At 51.6% G+C, this 10,000-nt stretch overlaps 1 long non-coding RNA gene across 1 annotated transcript in view; it reads left to right on the forward strand.

Moving 5' to 3' along the window:
• Positions 1 to 2,104, forward strand: part of LOC146302726 (uncharacterized) — a 4,371-nt gene extending 2,267 nt beyond the window's left edge. The window contains exon 3 of the long non-coding RNA XR_014753258.1: positions 1,953 to 2,104. This is a non-coding gene — a long non-coding RNA (uncharacterized LOC146302726). The remainder of the gene's footprint in view (positions 1 to 1,952) is intronic.
• Positions 2,105 to 10,000: the final 7,896 nt, after the last annotated feature.

Below are 10,000 nucleotides of genomic sequence, written 5' to 3' on the forward strand. Positions count from 1 at the left end.
ACACGGTCCTCAGCGCTGTCACATTGTGTTGTGTCCGCGTCATCCAGCCCAGCGTTTTCTCCGGCAGCGACAAAATGAAGTATCCTTAAAGAGCACACACGGAGGTGTTACTTCCACGCATGTGCCAGCACACATCTCTTCTGCTCGGCGCCCACAAACACGCGGTCGCACGCGAACACACACACTCACTCGTGGTCTCCTGTTTTAGACTTGCCCTCACCGGAACATGTTAAAACTTGTTTGTTTGTTTGTTTGCGTCAGTCCTCTCTGAGTCATCGACAAGCCGTGAGCCTCATCGAACGTTTGGAAACAAAGAGAAGCGAAGCTCCAAGCTATTTAATGTTCCAAACGAAGCACGAGTAGCGGACTTCTCTCCCTTCTGGTTTGCCTCTCCCTGCCCTGTAGCTGCTCCTAGGGCTACATCCTAGCCGTAAGGCCTTCCTCTCTTCAACAGCCTCGTGAATTAGGAACAAACACAATTAAACCGGCAGCGTATTCGATTACCGAGAGCCAGATGTAATGCTCCGACTCGCGCCAGATTCACAACTCTGGAGTCACCGGTGGGATTTGCCTTCAAATGCAGAGAACAAACATGAAAGAAACATAAAGGATTATAAACCGCACGTTTTTCGAAAGAAAACAACAACCCGGAAGAATACATTTTTTTCACGTTTTCAGCACCTTGTGTGGTGATGATGTTTGTCATTAGCACATAGAAGTATCCTCTATGCGGGGCATAATGTGCCTCCTACTGAAGGCAGTGTTGATTAGCTTTCTCTCCGACTCACATCAGAGACTGACTTCCGTACAGAAATTATAGCTGCTTTCTCCTTTCCTTCCAAAACAGGTTTTTATTCTTCTGCCCACACAGCTTTCTTCCCATCCGTTTACATCTCTGTCACATATTCTCCCTTCTCTCCTTCATCCCTTCCCTCTTGGCAGCGTCACTCCCCCTCTCTCTCTCCCCCGCTCCTCCTCCTCCCTCTGCCTCTCTCTCTCCCCCTCGCTCGCCCTCTCCCTCTGCTCCCTGGCCCTTTCCCTCTCTTGCCCTTTCCTTCTCTCTCTCTCTCCCTCCGTCTCTCTCCCTTCATCTCCCTCCATCTCCCTCCCTCCTCTCTCCCTTCATCTCTCTCCCTCCTCGTCTCTCCCTCCATCCATCTCTCCCTCTTCGGCTCATAATTTCTCGTCCTGCCTCCCTCTCTTTCTCTTTGCCTTTCTGTCTCTCTCTGTCTCTCTCTCTCCCTCCCTAACTCTCCCTCCCTAACTTTCCTCCTCTCCCAGGGTTAATGGAGTAACATTGGTATTCTTGTGCTGAACACATGCTAGTAGATGTGATCTGTAGCAGGTCAAGCTTGCCTCCCTTTCATCCCCACAGCTTTCAACAGATAAAGAGACTCTAATTGCATTTGCATAATCGCACTGAGACGTGCGAGTGCGGGCACACACACACGCACACACGTCAAGACACACACAACAAAGACATTGGAGTTGCTCAAAATGTCACTTTTTCACCGTGTTCTCATGGTCAACATGCTGCACATGTCAGTCTGGGCACACTGCCGTGAAAGAACTTAAGGAACAGGCCTGGTTGACAGGTGAACAGTGTGGAAAGAACCCAGGCCTGCCTTCCATAATCACAGTATTAATCATTTTATTGGCCCCACAGCCCGCGGTCATGCTTCGTTAGGCAGTAGAGAGGCAGCGATTAGCCAGGTTTGCTTTCTTAGCTAACCTCATTGGCGCTAACGCTCGTTCACCCTTACCTCACACGCTTGAAATGTCAACAGGCCAGAAGCAAAACCAGCTTGTTTCCCATCATGTATGTTTGGGTTCGCGACGAGAAGCAGCGAGGCTAAGGTTGGAAATCATATCCCTGAATAAATACATCTTGAGGAGTTTTTTTTTTAATCTTCTGTTTTCCTTTCTTTTACATGTTGGCCGCTGGAATCCAGCTGAAGTCAAAGTGATATCACCGTCGATCCTTTCTCTACGCCTCTCAGCTTTCAAATAATATTGAAGGTTGTTCAAACCAAAACAGGGTTCCGGTTTGAATATGATTTCACTCTGCATGGTTGAAGGAAAGGGTAAGAAGGAGGAAGGAGGAGAGGAGATGCCCTTTGTTCAACCGCTTTCTTTATTACAGTTTGTTTGTAGAACATGATAAATTGCTTGAGTTTACATCGCTCTGGATTAGAATCTACAACAAAAGAACCACATGTAAACACGTATACTGAAAGGCCCGCTCATTGACATTACACACACACAAGAACTCAAGCAAACACACATCATCACGAACATTCAGACATGCACACACATTCGAACAGACACACACATGCACACTGAGGCTGACAAGAGCTAATATGATGCCCTGTTGACACACTGGCCTCAGACCAGCACTAGATTGTATTAACGCGTTGGCACATAACTGTCACAGTTGATTTCCAGACCAGCTTACTCTCCTCTCATCGCTCAGGTTGAGAACGAAGCAGTCTGGTATTTTAAGCCTGTTAACCTATTCAATGATTGATTACTGCATTTAAGTCTGTTTCATTTTTAATCACCGCTCCAATGATGTATTTAATGGGTCTGCGGTTGATGAAGAGGTGTGTAAAGGGAAAATGGTGGGATGGAGGGGGGTGGGGGGGGGGGGGGGGGGGTCTCTAAGGACTCAACCGAAGAAATGTTGAAATGGGCTTTGAGTGGTACCCCGTGGTAGGTGATTTTTTTGTTTTTATAGATAAAGCACAAGTATGTTGTAGCAGACATGCTGTGGAGATCAACATTGAAGGTTAAGTTCAGTAGTTACTGTCAGGGTATTACTCTGTTAGGTGGATGGATGGATGGATGGATGGATGGATGGACAAAATAAACAAAATACGTCCCTGTAGGTGCTTCACTGGACCACAAACCTGCAGAAAGATGTGGACACTGAACATAATTTATTGAAATATTTGCTTTCAGGGTGAATACATAACTGGAACGAATGCGTTCATGTTGCAATATTCAAACTTCTCCAGAGACCTCAGGGAAAATCCAAAGTTGGTTCTCGTGAAACAATTTTCACGGAATGCGCCGTCGCTCTCGGTCTCTCCATTTCTAATTCCTCTCTCTCCGACACTCCCTCTTCATTCTTTCTCTCACTCTCTTTCTTTATCACCCTCTCTTTCATGATCTCCCCCACCCCTAACATACACACACGCGCGCACACACACCCAGACACCCGCACACACGCTGAGACCTTGGTGGATCAGAGAGAGGAGGACAGCCTAATGGTGCATTGCAGGTGTGGTTTCAACAATCCATTTGTCAAGAGAGGCATTCAATTAGTGCTGGGAGGCAGTGAGTGTGAGTGCCCTGGAGTGGTGTGTGTGTGTGCGTGTGTGTGTGTGTGTGTGTGTGTGCTTGTGCATGTGTGTGTGTGTGACTCTCCCTTCTCAAGGGTTTTTTTCCCCCAATGCCAATCCGTCTGTCCTCACAAGCTAACTAATCTGACACGCAGCATTAGCAGGCTAGACCTCAGCCCTTTGGTTTTCACCTCTGTTCTCTCTCCCGCTCTTCTCCGTCTCTCTCCTCCTTCACGGTCTCCCTCCTCCACCTCCCTCCCTCCGCCTCGTCTTTCTCTTTCTGAGATTTCGGAAGATTTAATTTTGATGACAACAACATGGCCGGATCAATCGCCATTGTAAACAAAGAAAAACGTACGCACCCCTTGCCAAGGATAAGAGACGGAGAGGAAAAGAGAGAGAGACGGAGAGAGAGTGAGAGAAATGATTTTTACTCCCCCCCGTCCGATTCAGCCCAGAGCATTTTAATGAGAGCCCAGTGAGGGCCTACTTAGCAAGAGAAGAAGAGATTGAGAGGAGAGAGGAAGGGAGGAAGGAAGGATGGTTGGAGGGGCGTCCTCGGAGGAATTGGGGTGAGGAGTGGGACTGATCATGCAGAGATGACACACAGGATAGGAACTCCAGGAGTCAGGGATCGGGTCAGAGTTTCCACCCTAGCGAGAAGGAGAAAGACAAACAACTTTTTTCTTTCCTTCCTCTACTTCTCCAATCCCCTCCCTTCCGCTTCTCTCCACCTCCGTCCCCCCCTCCCTCTCCTCTCCCCGCCTCTCTTCCCCTGTCTTTTCTCCGAAACTTCCAGCGAACGCGGTGAGAGTTCAAGGGGCGTACTTCCGTGTAGTTCGGTACTTCCTTTGTTGTGGCTTTGGATCTGAATGCATACAGCTGCGTGTGCGCGTCTCTCATCCTCGCCGCGGCGCTCGTTGCAATTACATAACCGTCGCCCTGGAACATGCACATCCTTTTCAAAGAACTCCCTTTCAGCGACGCAAACCGGGGTCCCCTCCCCCTTCGCCTTTTTCAGCGGCGCACCTCCTGCGCCTCCTCCTCCTCCACCCCCCTTTCCCTCGGCTCCCGCCCACCCCCGGCCCTCTCCTTCACCTCCTCGCGGCGGTGAGTCAACGGCAGCAGGGCGGACGAAATGAGCAGGGCGGAGGAGCGCTGGCACATCCACCCGGGCCGGGAGGGAGACGATGAATGGAGCAGGGGATGTAAAGATGAGGGGGGTGGGAGGGGGGCATTCATCACAGTCCCCCCCCCCCATACCCCCCCCCCCCCCACACACACACGACTGGGGGTTGGCGGGGGAAGGGGGGGTAGAAGTCAGGAACCCGGCAGAGATGAACAGACTGAAGCCGCCCCGGCAGACGCGTTGCCAAAGAAACATTCCGCGGCGAAAACTTTTTCCTCACATGAATTAGCCCTGCGTTTGTGAACGTCAGAGGAGAAAAAAAAAAAAAAAAAAGAATGCCAACATGTTCTCTCGTTTCCTCTCTGTCACAGCACAATGGGGTCGTGGCTGGGAGGCGGGGTTGCACATTCACATGATAGAGGGAGGTTGTTATGCTCCCCTCACCCGCTCTCTTCTCCTTCAAGCTCATGAAGTCATTTGTTGTTCTCATTCTTATCTCCTCCTGCTCCTCGCTGTGCGCCGCCTTCCAAAGGAGGAGGAGAGGAGCAGGCAACGAGAGTGTTTACTAAATCGCCAGATAATAACGTTGGGTTAAAGAAAGTCTACGCGCTGAATAAACTTCTCCGGAGAGACAAAGAGGAGCCGTGTTTACTGCTCACGGCGCGATGGAGTTCAGAGCACCATCCTGCAACGGGAGGAAAAAAACAGCGTTCAACCCAATCCAACTCCCACAACCTTTTAGAGTCACCCCCCTCCACCTCACCCCCCCCTCCCACGCTCACCCAGTGCCCCCCCCATCACCACACACACACGCATGTAGACACACACGTGCACACGGAAAAACACAAATGCACCCCCCCCTCCCCCTGGGCTGTACAAATGTTAACCCAATCACAGAGGAATGCAGACAACGTATGCTGTAATAGCAGCACTATGTCACTGTCAGCAGTATTAGTGCACAAACAAACCCCCCAAAAACGAAACTGCGCATCCCTGGGAAAGGAGTCTGGGAGAGACCATCGCGGAGAGACCGTCTTAGAAAGAGGATCTGCACAAGACCGTCTAAGAGATACCATTTGGGAGAGACCATCGCGGAGAGACCGTCTTAGAAAGAGGATCTGCGCAAGACCGTCTAAGAGATACCATTTGGGAGAGACCGTCTCGGAGAGACCGTCTCAGAGACACCATCTGGGAGAGTCGTGGTGTGGGGTCTTTGGCAGCGAGTCGGACGCCTGCAGTGAGGCGTTGGAGAGCTGGTGTCTTGGTCCTCCTGGCTCAAGCCTTCCTGATCCTTACCGTAGCCCAGCCAGAACCGGCTCAGAGCGACTTGGGAGGGGGAAGGTTCTCTCGAACGAAATGGAGGTACAAAGGAAGAAAGCTAGGAAAAGTTACATTTATCAGATGCTCTTATCCAGAGCGACTTACAGTAAGTACAGGGACATTCCCCCCGAGGCAAGTAGGGTGAAGTGCCTTGCCCAAGGACACAACATCATTGGGCACGCCAGGGATTCAATCCGGCAACCTTCTGATTACTAGCCCCACTCCCTCACCGCTCAGCCATCTGACTCCCTACAGGTTGGAGTGGAGCTCTTGTGTGAAGTAGTTCCCGACTGCCTAAAGAAATAATTCCACCAACTATGCTTTGGTATATTAGTGTTAGTTCCACCTCCTGATTCAAACTGATTGAATACTTCTACAATGCTGCACCACAACAAGTCCTTCTACACGCGTTTCATTAACTCACTTAGTACACATATTCAACGACGCTAGGTCGTATACAAGGGACACACGGGCAAACACACACACACACACAGCTACCCACACGTACACGGAAACACACGGTAGCACACAGACACACACACAGACAGACACACACAGACACACACACACAGACACCTTTGTGATTTGGCTGGCCTGTGTAAGTGCCCAGTGTCGGTGTGCTGATTATAAATAATAGAGTCCAGCAGGGCCGGTGGTCTGTGATATATTGGATGGGCCTGTCAGCTTGAGAGACAGCTTATGTTAGGATGGCGGGGCAGGGGGGCTGGGTGGGTGGTAGAGGGGGAAGAAGGGAGGGGCGGGGCGGGGGGGCAGGCGCGCCAGGGGAAGGAGAGATGGCGGGAGGGGGGAGCGGGGAGGGAGCGGGGAGCAGCAGGTGATGGATGCCACCTCTCTCCGGGTTATAAGGAATGAGTGATCTCTAGCCATCCATCACCTGAAGAAAGGGGGTGGGGGGGGCGGAGAGGAGAGGAGAGAGGAGACGAGCGAAGGGAAGGGGGAAAAAAAAGAACGAAGAGAGAAAAAGAGGGAGGAGAGAGGAAGGAGGGGAGGCGCGCGGAGGGAGAGGAGCTCCCGGCCCAGCCGGACGGCTCCTCGCGGCGTGCCGACGCGTCTGGAGTAAATCTCTCAGACCTTGTTTTCCTGATTGCCTTCCCTGACAAGATAAAGAGGCCCGCGCCCGGAGGGGGCGTGCTGATCTGTCTCTTTAGCCAATCGCGGCGCAAGCCTGAGGGTGACACACGTAAATCAGGAAGTATAGCGCCACGCCACCCACTGGCCTGCCGTTCTGACGCGCTGATCCCTTTTTTTTGACATTACCGGGGTCCCTCGATGGCTGTCGCTCCTCACACACACACACACACACACCCACACCTACATACACACGCCTTCACGTACACACCTACACACCCACACCTACACAACTACACACACACACACATGCAAGAAGCAGGGGACAGGAATGGAGAGCGAACCTTGATAAGAGCAAGCCTGCCTGTGCGATACTGCACACATGGTCCTTAGAGAGACGCTGCTTATTGTTCTATAGCATCATTGCTTCCTACAGCATATCCCCAGAACTGGGCAACCGTCTGCACAGTCATGTTCATAGCTCTGCAGTCCCAGCACAACAGCCCTCTCCTGTCTCCTCGAGTGGGCCACTGCAGTACTCGAGATATTGTCCTGGAGGATAGGAGGGTGTGGATGATAGAGGTTGACTTAACTCTCCATTCATCTAGGATTTGACTGTGAGAAAGCTCAGTGACATGATCAGGACCGGCCACAAAGGCATATGGGGTATGAGGAAGGATGGGGAGGTGACGGGTGTGTGTGTGTGTTTGTCTTTGGATGTGTGTGTGTGTGATGAGACGCGGGACTGGCATAGAGGGCTCATCTTTCCAGAAAAAAAGAAAGCGAGGAAGGGAGGGAGAGAGAGAGGGGGAGGGGGAGAGAGACAGACAGAGAGAGAGAGAGAGAGAGAGCGGGGGGAGAGAGAGAGAGAGAGAGAGAGAGAGAGAGAGAGAGAGAGAGAAAGAGAGAGAGAGAGAGAGAGAGAGGGGGAGAGAGAGAGAGAGGGGGGGAGAGAGAGAACAGGGGAACAGGGAGTGAGGTTGAAGCAGCAGTGCTAGCTCTGGTGAATAAGCTCCAATCTCTTTGATTTCTGCCCTTTCTTCCCCATAATGAGCTTTTTTAATGGCTTCTGTGAATGTAAACTCCCAGACTGTGTGGGGGCGGCAGAGGGAAGGCAGGGAGGCAGGGAGGTAGGGAGGGTGTCAAGAAGGGAAGAGACCAGAGAGGGAGGCAGATAAAGAGGCAGGGAGTGAGGCAAAGAGGCAGAGAGCACGGGAGGGAGAGAGGGAAGGAACGAAGCAGAAGTGTGAGAACCTGAGCTTGTTCTCTGATTATCAGCCCAGCAATAATGGTTAATGGGAGCTGTAATATAACTAATCTGTGTCAAGTGGTGTACTTTCTGATAAACAGACATTAGCGAACTCCATCATCTCTCATTTACATTCACCAGAGCTAATGGAGAGCTGCCTATATGAGGACGTAGATACACGAGGCTAGCAAGAGAACCAGCATTAGCTCCAGCATTGGCAGTAGCGTTAGCACAATCTATTGGCTTTAGCATTAGCATGGTGTCCTTCCCTCGGTGACGGCGAATAGTCTGAGTGTGCTGCCGTGAGAGCCAATCAGCTACTGTGTCTGGGTTCTGCGGCTGTTATAAATAGAGCCTCTTACTCAACTGAATTGATTAATTACATGTTAAGGTCCGTCGAGTGGTTGTTTGAAAAGCCAGTCAGGAAGGGAGAAAGAAAGAGCCATTAGGATTCCACTGCTGTCCCTCACAGACGTGCACACACACACACACACACACACACACACACGCCTCCACGACATGCCCACGCACACATGCAGATCCCGTGCACGGGACACACACACACCTCCGCTGGCCACACTGCGCGGACGCACGCGCGTCAACACCCAGAAGGCCGACACACAAGTCACGTAGCACGTACGCACAACACTCTGGTGGTGCCTGGCAAGCGTGGAGCTGAGAGGTTTCTGAGTGGTTAAATAAAAGACGCCACCTGCCTCAATTAGTGTGCAGGGAGGGAGGGAGAGATAGAGATACTGTAGACAGAGACGCGGAGAGAGAGGTGGGTGGGTGGGCGGGTGGGTGGGAGAAAGGGAAGATGAAAAGACATTTGAAGAGAGTTAGAGATAGAGGATGGAGAGAGGGAGAGAGAGAGAGAAAGAGAGAGAGAGAGATAATTGCATCGTTTTATGGTTTCGAGTTATCATTGCTAAGTGCTAAGGGCACGTGTGACTCAGTCCTTCTGGAAGACCACCAAGATGTTCTCCGAATGAATGTTTTCATAAAGCAATCAAGGATATATCTGTTGGTGGATGGTTCCAATTCCCTTCACAGCTACCCCCTTTCCAGCACAACGCGCTCTGTCGGGCCTCTAGCACTGATACCATGCTCAGTGTTTGGCTCTCTCTGCCAGAGGATCCACACATAGCTGGAGCAGATTATTGTGAATTACACTCTCTCTCTCTCTCTCTCTCTCTCTCTCTCTCTCTCTCTCTCTCACATGCACACACACACACACACACACACATTCCACCTACCTACAGTCCACACACTCCCCTGAACAGATACATGACACTGAAGTAGCAGTGAATTAAAAACAGAGGGAGGGAGGGAGGGAGGGAGGGAGGGAGGGAGGGAGGGAGGGAGGGAGGGAGGGAGGGAGGGAGGGAGGGAGGGAGGGAGGGAGGGAGGGAGGGAGGGAGGGAGGGAGGGAGGGAGGGAGGGAGGGAGGGAGGGAGGGAGGGAGGGAGGAGTAAAGTAAATAGAGTGATGGCGAGATCGAGAGATAGAAAGAAAGAGGTATCCTCTGTCAGTATCCTTTGCCTTCGTTTGCGCGCGAGTGTGTTGGTGCGTACGTGTCTGTGTGTGAGGGTGTAATCCGTTTCATGTGTCAGCTTTGTTAATGGTCCTGTCTGCTCCCTATGACGAAGGGGCCCAGGGAGATAAGAAGCCCAGCTCGGGCTCTCCAAGCCAGGGTAGAGAAGGACAGAGCCTCCCCTGTTTTCCCATATCCTCCATACACCAGCTGGCAGCCGGGATAGGGAATTAAACAAGGGGATTGTCTTACATCCCCCCCCCCCCCCCGCACACAGACACAGACACACACACACACACACACACATGGACACACACAGCTGAAGTTCAAAACCT

Source organism: Hypomesus nipponensis, chromosome 1, assembly GCF_054491055.1.
Source record: "Hypomesus nipponensis isolate SF chromosome 1, ASM5449105v1, whole genome shotgun sequence".
In the NCBI taxonomy this organism is placed as follows: Eukaryota; Metazoa; Chordata; class Actinopteri; order Osmeriformes; family Osmeridae; genus Hypomesus; species Hypomesus nipponensis.